Here is an 11,972-nt window from a genome sequence, read left to right on the forward strand (position 1 = left end):
AAAAAAAAGCATAATAAATGTTTGAGGTTTTTGTCAGATTAAGAACTGGATTATTCTTACTGAACACAAATCTTGTCTAAACACATTTCCATAATGTTACTCAATATGAGTTTTATCAGTTCATCTCAGGTTTGTTTTTCCTTCATTTTTACACTGTGTTCATAAATACTTCATTTTTATTATAGATTTCATACATGAAAAAACAATTAATAATAGTTTGTATTATAGTAATTTGTTCCCTTATATTTTCTTAATGGTAGTTTTATGGTTTGCTTACATACCAGGCTTTGTTTCCATTTTTATCACAGAATAAGGCAGAAAATATGTCTATAGTCTAGTGTAATAAATGTTATGTCAGTTAGCACAGCATTACTCAGATACTTTATTACCTGCAGATGATTTGAAAAACACACACAAACCATATATTATCTCAATCATGCACACATTGCCTTTGCATTTTTTATTTTAGCTGATGCCTTCTCAGAGGAAAGAAAAATCAAAAGGGAGAGGATCTCATTTATATCTCAAATACAGTATTTCTCCTAGACAGAAATGAGGTTATCTTAAGATCAAATGGAGACTTTTACTTGAATCTCCTGCTTTTCAAACTTGTCTTCTGAGAAAAAAAACTCTAAAACTAAAACTCTCACATTTGTCTTCTTTAAAGCTTTAGAAGGGATCTCAACAACATCACACATTGTGCTCAGTTTTTTTTTTTCTTCTCTTAAGCTAAAGTGGAAAATGTGCTGTATACACAATGGTGGGCATTGGAGATAAATGATAACTAATAACCCTTAATATTCTGAAATGAATAATGCTATTTAAATGATAATTATAGTATTTACAATATTGGTAACAGTTTAAAGTTTCTCCTAAAATAAAAATGAAGACATCTTAAGACAAAGCTGATATCTCAACGAGACATAGGGTGCAACAGGGAAGTCGTGGCCTAATGGTTAGAGAACTGGACCCGTAATCGAAAGGTTGCGGGTTCGAGTCTCGGGCCGGCAGGAATTGTAGGTGGGAAGTGAATGTCCAGCGCTCTCTCCACCCTCAATACCACGACTGAGGTGCCCTTGAGCAAGGCACCGAACCCACAACTGCTCCCCGGGCGCCACAGCATAAATGGCTGCCCACTGCTGCGTGCGAGCGTGTGTGCGTGCGTGTGTGCGTGCGTGCGTGCGTGCGTGTGTGTGTGTGTGCGCATTTGTTCACTACTCACTGCTGTGTGTGTGCACTTGGATGGGTTAAACGCAGAGCAACAATTTCGAGTATGGGTCACCATACTTGACAATACGTCACGACTTAACAGGTCTAAAGGTGCCTTTGATATTATTTTCATCTAAACCACTAGATGGCAGAAAAACGTGGCGTAGCACTTTCAAAAGCATTTGCTTTATAAGATGCACGTGCAAATTTGGCTGATCCTTGATGTGATATTAATCATATCATATAATAAAATATTATTTGTCATTAATATTGTAAATCTATATTAAATTGTGCGATCTTCAATGCTTTCAGAAGCTTTCATTTTTAAAATTATTTTGTTTTTGTATTTTAAAATATATATATATATTTTATATTAACACATTTCAATGACAGTATATTTATTAAACTAAAATTATTTTATCTATCAAATTAAGCAGAAAATAGTACAAACTTTGCAAAAGTGATTGTTTTGAACAAGTATTAACTTAGATATTATAAAATCATTATTTTAGCTAAAGTATTTGTATCAGTGCTCTGTGCCTTTTGCTTCATGCTGGTGAGTCTTTAACCCCGTTGCCACATCATTATAAGATTTTTAAACAAAATTAACCACTTGTATGATTCATTTAATATGATCATCATGTTTTAGGTGTAATATATGATCCGTCAATCAAACTCAACAGACTGCATTCAGTCACTTCTGCTGTCTGGATTCCATAAAAAAAAAATAATAATAATAAAAAAAGTAATGCCGCAATGCATCCTGGGAGCCATGGATAACTTTGGATAGAGCCAAGAGCCCAACTAAAGCAGACACTGGTCTCTAACATGGTTACTTCAAATGAAAATAAATCAACATCGAAACCTTAGTTAATTCTCAATAAAATCTTCTGTAGATGTCTCAGTCTGGTTATTAATAAGTGGAGCTGGTGATGCTGGTTGTGGGGTTGTTTAATCAGATTTTGAGAGATTTAAGAAGTCAGAAGAAGAGTCAGAAGTCTATTAAAATGTGACTCGAGTCTGAGTTACTAACTTGAGAGGCCATCTCTGGATAAAGATTTACAGAGGAATTAACCAAATATCCTGCTCCGTTTTACAGACATTGAAGTTTACTGAAATATACACAAGTGACTGAATGCAGTCTGTTCAGTTTGATTGACAGGAATCATATATTACACCTAAAACATGTTGATAATATTCAAACACTCATTATATATAATATATATATCACCTAAAAGTTGGGGAAGTCGTGGCCTAATGGTTAGAGAGTCAGACTCGTAATCTAAAGGTTGTGGGTTCGAGTCTCGGGCCGGCAGGGATTGTAGGTGGGGGGAGTGAATGTCCAGCGCTCTCTCCACCCTCGATACCACGACTGAGGTGCCCTTGAGCAAGGCACCGAACCCACAACTGCTCCCCGGGCGCTGCAGCATAAATGGCTGCCCACTGCTCCGGGTGTGTGTTCACGGTGTGTGTGTGTGTTCACTGCTGTGTGTGTGTGTGTGTGTGTGTTCACTGCTGTGTGTGTGTGTGTGTGTGTTCACTGCTGTGTGTGTGTGTGTGTGTGTGTGTGTGTGTGTGTGTTCACTGCTGTGTGTGTGTGTGTGCACGTTGGATGGGTTAAATGCAGAGCACGAATTCCGAGTATGGGTCACTTCACTAAAACATGATGATTATATTAAAACACTGACTCATTGTCTTCAGTAACACAAGATTGATATTAATTGTAATGACAATGTGTGATTAGTGTTTGTGTTGATCAGTGTTGTGTGTGATTGTGTTGTAGAGCAGCTGCAGTATCTCTCAGCTGTATCAGTGCAGTCACTGTGACTCTGACTGACGGAGGTTTTTGTACCACTCTTTATCACTGTGTGAACACCCAGCTACTGATATAGTGTGCACTCTGACAGTAATAATCTCCTGTATCTTCAGGCTGGACTCCACTGATGGTCAGACTGAAATCAGTTCCATGATCGGCTCCATTTCCACTAAATCTTGATGGAGTTCCAGTATGAAGGGTTTTGATGCTGTGAATTAAAAGTCTAGGAGTTTCTCCAGGTTTCTGTAGGTACCAGGATAAACAAGACTTACACCAACCATTTGAAGGGTTTCCAATGGCGCTGCTGGTTTTACAGGTCAGAGTGACTGTTTGTCCGTTCTGAACATGTTTCTCTGTTGGAGTCTGAGTTACAGTCACCTGTCCTGCAGAGTCTGAGGAACAAGTAAAAGACATGAAATTGGAAAAGTTTTAAAAATTGTTTTTTTACCTGCATGAGCTAATTTAATTAAAGATCTTACCTTGAAAATACATCCCTAAGATCAAGAGAAAGAAGAATGTCATTATAGTTGTTGTGTCTGTTATTAAGATAAACAGCGTCAGTCATGAAGTGTTAAACTCACAGCACTATAAACTCTCTCAGAGCACTGAAGCATGTGCTGACGATGCAAAGTGACTCTCGCTATTTAAATCATTGACCTGAAGAATGCTGATGACTCTCAAAGACATTTACCAATACAAAATTAACATTTTCCAATACATTTCTAATGCCACAATATTCCATCAACAGCCTTTACCAAGACACTGCAGGTGACTGAATGTGTCGTCATGTTATAATTTATAGCAAAATATATGAAACTGACAGATTTACATTATTAAACAGTATTAAATTCATCACTATGTTGTTAATGTGAATTTTAGTTCAGTGACACTGAAAATAAGAGGGAAATTTCATGAAGCTAAATCTGGAAGTCAAAATGCTGGAACAAATACCTACTGAATATAATACACCATAGTATTAACCTAGCAACATCTGCCTTTATTAATATTCATATACAGATTTTTTTTTTCATGTAATGCTTCACTGTAGATTTGTAAATGTATTGTGCACTTTTTAAAACATTGTTATTATTGTATGTTTTAACACAATACAATATTATTTTTTGAAGATAACTTCCCAGCCAGCAAACTTATGTGGGGCCCAGATGGGTGGCACCTGGGCTATCTAACTGGGACCCGGCCAGATTTGTCCTCAGTTTCTATGAGGGCCCCACATGGGTCAGCCCAGATGAAACAATCAAATAAACACTGCTCAGTATGCATACTACAGAGTGTTAAAAATAAGACTGAATCCGCAATCAAGGCACCTTTGATATTATTTTCATCTAAACCACTAGATGACACAAAAACATGGATTAGCACTTTCCTGAATATTCACTTTGAAAGATGCACGTGTATATTTATCTGATCTTTGACTCGATCGCACGCAGAAGTGCAAAGTTGATTCTGTGCTTACTTGATCTAATATTTTATGTTTTTTTAAATGTTGTAGATTTAAGTAGCAAATGAGAATCGCTAAACTTAAAGCATATATTTTGAGACAAAGGACTTCTTTATGATAATTAAAGCAACAGTTTTTTAAATAACGAAAGAATATGTAAAAGTATGGTATTTAGGGTAAAAAGCGCCCCTGCTGTTGGGGCTAAAGGCACAATAATTAACATGATAATTAATAGATCACTGACTTCTCCATTTGTTGACATGACATGGTTAGATTCAGATGGAAAATATCATATATTATGTTGGGTGTCCATATTAGAGATAATCACCATGTTTAGAATGAAACCATCATATTTAAAATCATGATATTAATCATATATAATAAAATATTGTTTGTTGTTAATACTGTAAATATATGTTCAATTATTATTGGATCTCCTCAATACTTTCAGAATCTTTACTTATTAAAATGGTTTTGTTTCTGTATTTTCAAATATATTTTTTATATTAACATATTTTAATGACAGTATATTTATTGAACAAAAATAAGCAGAATAAGCTTACTTTTCAAAATAAGCAGAACATAGTACAAACTTTTCTAAAGTGATTGTTTTGAACACGTATTAATTTAGACATTATTTAAAACAACATTATTTTAGCTGAAGTATTTGTATCGATACCATGTGCCCCTCGCCCCCTCATACATTTATAGGATTTTTAAACAAAATAAACAACTTGAATGATTTATTTTCACACAAAATCTGTTGATCCATCAATGTTTAATACATCATATATTTTTTTTTTCTGCAGTTATATATTTAGGCGCATAGCACATTTTTTCTTAAGGTGGGCCTTTATATATATATATATATGTGTGTGTGTGTGTGTGTATTATATATACATATATATGTGTGTGTGTGTGTGTGTATTATATATACATATATATGTGTGTATATACTGTTTTTGTAACCAATTGTTTTATTATCATATTATTATTATTTATTATTCATAATTGTTATACATTTATAAGTAGCTCAGTCCATGTTTAATATTATGCATATTCTCCACTCATCAGTAGATTGAGTTACAGTAATATGTACTTTTATGGTACTATTATTAACCCTTTAGGAGTAAAGAAGTTACTGCCCTTCATTATTTGTGGACACTTTCACTAAAAGTGAATAATGTGCATCTGAAATGATCAGAATTACTGATTAATTTATCTGAAGCTGCTGGACTTTCTGTGAATCATGATGATTGAGCTGCATATGAAGAACAGAAGAATTATTATGATAAACCCCACAATATCATCCATGATAAAAGAGGTCAAAGGTCACCTCAGAGGACACAGATCTTCAAATATATTTCTTTAAATCAGCATGTGACAGGAAAATGAACGAGATATAAGATATTAATTCAGACTGAATCATGTTAATTGTAAATGGCATTAATAAACTCTTCTGCTGATTATAAAAAGAATGGCATTATTTATCAAGCAATAACAAATATCTTGAAAGTTTTTGTTGTCGTTGTTGTTCTTCTTATTTAAGTTCTTATATTTAGAAAACCATTTTGTCAACCTAAATAACTGAGTGTGTCATCAGCTGAGGTGTTTGTACTATCAGTGTGTATCAGTGTTTCTCTCTCTGCTGGAGTTTGTGTTCACTCGAGTGGAATAGAGGTTTTTGTACGACCGCTTCATTAGATTGTATCACTGTGGTGGACTTTCGGTGGAGGAACTAAACTGGTGCTCGGTAAGTCTCTATTTTAATTCTCCTATATAAATATATTATAATTTAATTAAAAAATAATTGAGAACCACAATGAAAAAATAAGAAAATGTTAAAACAGCCAAAAAAAAAAAAAAAGCATAATAAATGTTTGAGGTTTTTGTCAGATTAAGAACTGGATTATTCTTACTGAACACAAATCTTGTCTAAACACATTTCCATAATGTTACTCAATATGAGTTTTATCAGTTCATCTCAGGTTTGTTTTTCCTTCATTTTTACACTGTGTTCATAAATACTTCATTTTTATTATAGATTTCATACATGAAAAAATGACATTTTAATATAGATGTAGTTACTTTTGTAGTTCAGTCAATGAATCTCATGTTGTGCTTATAATTTAGTGATTTATAAAAATATAAGATAATATATGTACTAAAATATGAGATCTTTATGTTTGAATATAAAAGTAACTGCAATGAAAGCAGTCATATTCGGACAGTAATTGTTTCTCAGGGGGACGTAAGTGATTTTCAGCATTTACAGGGGGTAGTTGGTGATTTTAATGCCAGATGTTGGTGTTTTTCTCTCACCACTCGTGTAAAAATCCCCGGCTGAATCACCTACTGTTTTCTGACAAACACCAAGGTCGTGTGGTAATTTAATTGTCGTCCGAATCCATATCTCTGAATTTTTAATCAATTTCTTCTGGTAAACTCAGTGTTTAAACCCTTTTTGATCTCTCCTGAACACCGTACGGTAACTGTTGCGCTTCGGTGTAATTTGCATGCATATTTATTTATGAAATGCTGGAAAATATTTACAAGAACAATATTTTATAACTGCTCCACCACAGCGAATGTGAGCAGAAAGAGAAGAAAAGCATGTAAACATTTGAAATGGGTCTTTATTAGACATCAGCTGGTATGCAGTACAATATTAAAATGTGTATTAGGCTATATACAGTTATTATATACATAACTATATCACGTATAATTATATACAACTATAGCACCTCTATTTTCCTATTTTTAAACAGGAGATTTAAATAATCAAATAATAAATAGGATTATATATTATAAAGTATGCTTGGAATAATAAGAATACATTTTATACAATAGTAAGAATAAATTTGTAAGTAAAATAAAAATGTATTTAAAAATATAATAATAAAATCAAATAAAATTTCATCCTTATGAGAAACAATTACCGTCTGAATAGGACTTTAGTATGTTAAGTTTAATTGATGAGGTTTCATGTAAATGTATATAGTGATTGTGTAGGTTATTGTACATCTGTAGTGATGCTGAATAAGATGAATGATGGGATTGTTCTGATTTTGACTGCACTCCTCATGTCTGCTGCTGAAAGTCGTGTTGAAATGCTGTGAATGCTGCAGGACAGAAGAGTGCTGGAGCTGCAGTGTGTTTTCTGTGTGTTTGTGAATGTGTTGTGTTTGTCTCCTGCAGCTGGTCCCACAGTGAAGCCCTCAGTGTCTCTGCTGCCGCCCTCTTCTCTGCAGATCTCTGGAGAATCAGCCGCACTGCTCTGCCTGCTCAGCTCTTACTCTCCACAGGGGGCGCTGGTGAGCTGGACACTGGACGGCTCAGAGGTCACCGAGGGGGTTGTGACCAGCGCAGAGAGCGAGCAGAACGGCCGCTACAGCCGCAGTAGCGTCCTGACCCTCAGCAAAGCACTCTGGGAAGTGAAAGACCAGTACGTCTGCAGAGTAACACATGCTGGAGCTCCTCATGAGGCCTCGTTCCAGAAGAGTCGCTGTTAGTCGCTCGCAGTGCTGATGTTTCTCCAGTGAGCGCTGCTCTCTCCTGAAGATGAGCCGTATCTGAGTGTCCTGTGTCAGGCAGGATTCACATGAGTCTAGTGCTGCAGCTGTAGTCATTTACAACTCAATACTGAAAGAGAGCTCTAGTGTCAAAGCACTGGCTGATCTTTCAATCTGCTGTGTTTGCTGCAACATTCAATAAAGCTTCTCAACAAGCTCCATTTGTGTCTGACAACATCATTCAACTAACAGATGAAGATGCATGTAGTGTTTGTCCAGGTGTTTTTCAGAAGCTCGATCAGTAGCAGTAAATCTAGTCAAATAAAGCTCTTGGGGTTTGAACATGGTCTCTGGAGACAGAGCTGCTCTATTCTGAGAGGATCACAATCACTCCACCCTGACAATGCAAATGAGATTTTCAGCCCACACTCCCAGAGTCACTGTTTGATTGGTTACATGATCTGGACTGAAACACACCAGTTTCACTTCTGCTGTAGACCAGCAGCCCAGGTGAAAAGGAAATATATTTAAATTGTTCTTTTTTTAATGTACTTATATTTAAATTATACCATACTAAATGCATATTAAATGTATTGTTTTGAAACAAGAAGTATATTAAGCATATTTCAATATTTGCTTAACCTCAATAGCTATTTGCAATATACATGTATTTTAATGTCAAACGTTGTTAAATTGGAACCAGTTCAAGTACATTTAGTGCAATTTAAGTGTATTTCTTTACAATTAATTTTAAATATTTTTTAATACTTAATTTGATTCAATAACAATTCAGCAGAATTGCAGCTCATTAGAAATGCATTCGCATTACACTACTAGTTTATTATTAAGCTGCATTTTTCTAGTAATAAAAATGGTATAAAAGGTGCAAAAAACATAAACAATTAAACACAAAATGCTAGAGTACACTGAAAAAGTACAGCACTGTAAAAAAGTGTGCCGTTAAATAACAGTAATGTACTGGCAGCAGAGTTGCCAGTAATGTACTGTTAATTTACAGCCCTTCATTTTTACAGCATGTTACTGTTATATTACCATGGAAATTAATTCTGCTCTAATAGCTTCATACAGTTCGAGTTTAAAATATTAGTATTCATATGGCGTTAGTAACGTGAACTTACATAATTTGAGTTCACTGAGAAAAAAAATATTTCTTAGTATAAAACTACAAACACTTTAAATAACTGAAAATATGTCTTTAACTCAAATAGTTTCAATTCATTATCAACACACGCTGGAATACTTAACGAAAACAACATCTCTGCTTAAGCAACTGCACAGTTACTGTCTTTAAATAAAGCAGCAGAACTTCAGTATTTGTGGCTCATCATTGACTGAAGCACAGGCTGTACTCTCCAGCACCATGGTGACCCACAAAACTACAGTAACAGATCTCTCTTCTGCAAAAACACATTAATACAGTTCAGTTTAATATTTACTCTCCTTATCAGTTCATGACTTTACATTACTGTTTTTTTTTTTTGTGGACCTTCACTAATAATTCAGTAAAAATTACTTTTTAATTTGGTTAATCTGACTGTTACGTTTGACAGTAAATTGCTGTTTTTCCTTTAATTAACGGTAATCTGCTGGCAGCACGGTTGCCAGTAAGTAACTGTTTTTCTACAGTCTGTTGCCGTAAATTAATTACAGTTTATTGCTGTTAAATTACATTTCATGTAGTTTTTTTTTTGTTATCTTACATCTTTAACCCTTTAAACCCCGCAACAAAATCCTCAGTAATAAATGAACACTTATAATGTGTGCACACTACAGAGTGTTAGAGTAACACTGAAGCAGTGACGTTAATGAGATAATTACTTTTTAACTTTAACTTTTCTTTGGTTGTCAAAATGCATTAAATCTCTCAAAATCTGATTAAACAACCCCACAAACCACATCACCAGCTCCATTTATTAATAACCAGACTGAGACATCTACAGAAGATCTTATTGAGAATTAACTAAGATTTAGATGTTGATTTATTTTCATTTGAAGTAACCATGTTAGAGACCAGTGTCTGCTTTATTTGGGCTTCAGTTAATTCTCAATAAGATCTTCTGTAGATGTCTCAGTCTGGTTATTAATAAGTGGAGCTGGTGATGCTGTTTGTTTAGATCTTGAGATTTAATGTATTTTATTTCAGTTGATTTCAGTCAGTTGTTGTTCTTGTGTTTCTCTTTCTGTCAGTGATTCTGGTTGTTAACAGCAGGTGTTCATCACTAATGCTCAATCAGCACTTAATTAATCACTTAATTACTTAGTGAACTCAGCTGAAATAAGTTCAGAGCACTCATAATTGTTAGTTTTACAAAACTTAAATGGTTTAAGACAATACGTTTCATCAAATGGTTTGAGTTAGCTTAACTTGTCGGGTTTTTAAGGCAATCAGTTTACTCAAACGGTTAGAGTTACTTTAACTTGTTGGGTTTTACAGTGATATATATATATATATAGTGATAGTGACAAGAGTGCAGTGCTCACAGTAGAGATGGAAGTGTTGACTGTGGAGGAGAAATTAATACAAGTAGACATGCTAATACTGGAAGTTGGCAGTAAAAGGCTGAGAGCAGATGTGCCACACGAGAGAGAGAGAGGTGTAGAAGCTTTTGGAAGGGCTGATACTGTGGAAAGCTGATGGAGTAATTTTTGAGAAATCCTGCAAGACAGGAAGAGACAGAACTGAACACATGATGAACAATTAAAACATTGACAACAACAAATGGTAGACATCAACATAACTGCAGCGTGTATAACAGTAAACAGACTATTATTGTCTGTTGCTGTGGATGCTAAAATAGTTATCATTACAGTTCTTGCTCTTGCTGTGAACAGCTTTAAGTGATCTGATTTGGCCAAATTAACTGAAGATCTGATTTGTCACATGAGAAGTTAAACTAACATTTCCAGACTCTTGCTTCTTAGACAGACATGCTCAATAAAAATCAACACGGAAAGAAAGGAGGTGTGGACAGATATCATGTACTGTTAGAACGGGAAGAGACCGCACCAATTTGTAAAGATTAATAAAGAATACAATGGACTAATACATTTTATGATACAAACACACTCCCTACTTACAATTTATATCTTTGACTCGTTTTATTTTCTTTTTGAATTTGAAAAGGTCACAGGCTTCATTCATAAAATAAATGATAATATTTATAAATGAGGCCCCAGAACTCAAGCTCATATTTGATAATCAAATATCACCAATAAACCATGAAAGCATCTGCAGATGAAGGAAATTATGACACACAACTGTATATGAATTATGAACCTCAAACACTGAAACATTTCCTCAGATCACTATTGGTTCTCTGTGCAGTTTGACTGTATCATGAAGCTCCTGTGAGGATGCTGAACATCTGCTGATGGAGCTGCTCTATTCTGAGAGGAACAGAATCACTCTAATATGAGTTTGACTCTTTATTCTCTGAAATGAGTCGGTTGAGTTGGACTAATGGAGAGATGAGGTTTGTTCACACTGAGACTCTCAGCAGTCACACTGACCTCCTGAATGTCTGAATCAACTGCTGATCTGTGATGAGACTCAGTGAAAGATTCATTCTGATGTGTGTCCTTCAGTATCTGTGTCACTCACAGCTGTTACTGAATCACTCTGACTGCTCTTTCTCTGCACAATAATCTGCAGATTTCAGTGGATTGTTTATTGATGGACAATACAGAATGATGAACTTCATTCATCTATGATAAAGCTGTGTTTTAAAAAACTAAATCCTGAAGACTCACAAATCAATATAAGATTTCTATCATAAGAAATGGCATAATTGTTATAATAAAAAAAAAACATATTTTATTCGTTATAAACCAATATTTACAAATGTAAAGTCTCTTTAAACATTTCTACACCAAGTTGTGTTGTTTGTGATCCTCTCATCAGCAGCTGCAGTATCTCTCAGCTGTATCAGTGCAGTCACTGTGACTCTGACTGACG

The 11,972-nt window shown here is 34.8% G+C and overlaps 1 gene segment (V, D, J or C); it reads left to right on the forward strand.

Moving 5' to 3' along the window:
- The first annotated feature begins 5,736 nt into the window (after nt 1–5,736).
- Nucleotides 5,737–8,213, forward strand: LOC306868312 (immunoglobulin lambda constant 7-like). The segment is given in 3 exons: nt 5,737–5,808; nt 6,189–6,237; nt 7,683–8,213.
- Nucleotides 8,214–11,972: the final 3,759 nt, after the last annotated feature.

Source organism: Barbus barbus (assembly GCF_936440315.1).
Source record: "Barbus barbus genome assembly, chromosome: 50".
In the NCBI taxonomy this organism is placed as follows: Eukaryota; Metazoa; Chordata; class Actinopteri; order Cypriniformes; family Cyprinidae; genus Barbus; species Barbus barbus.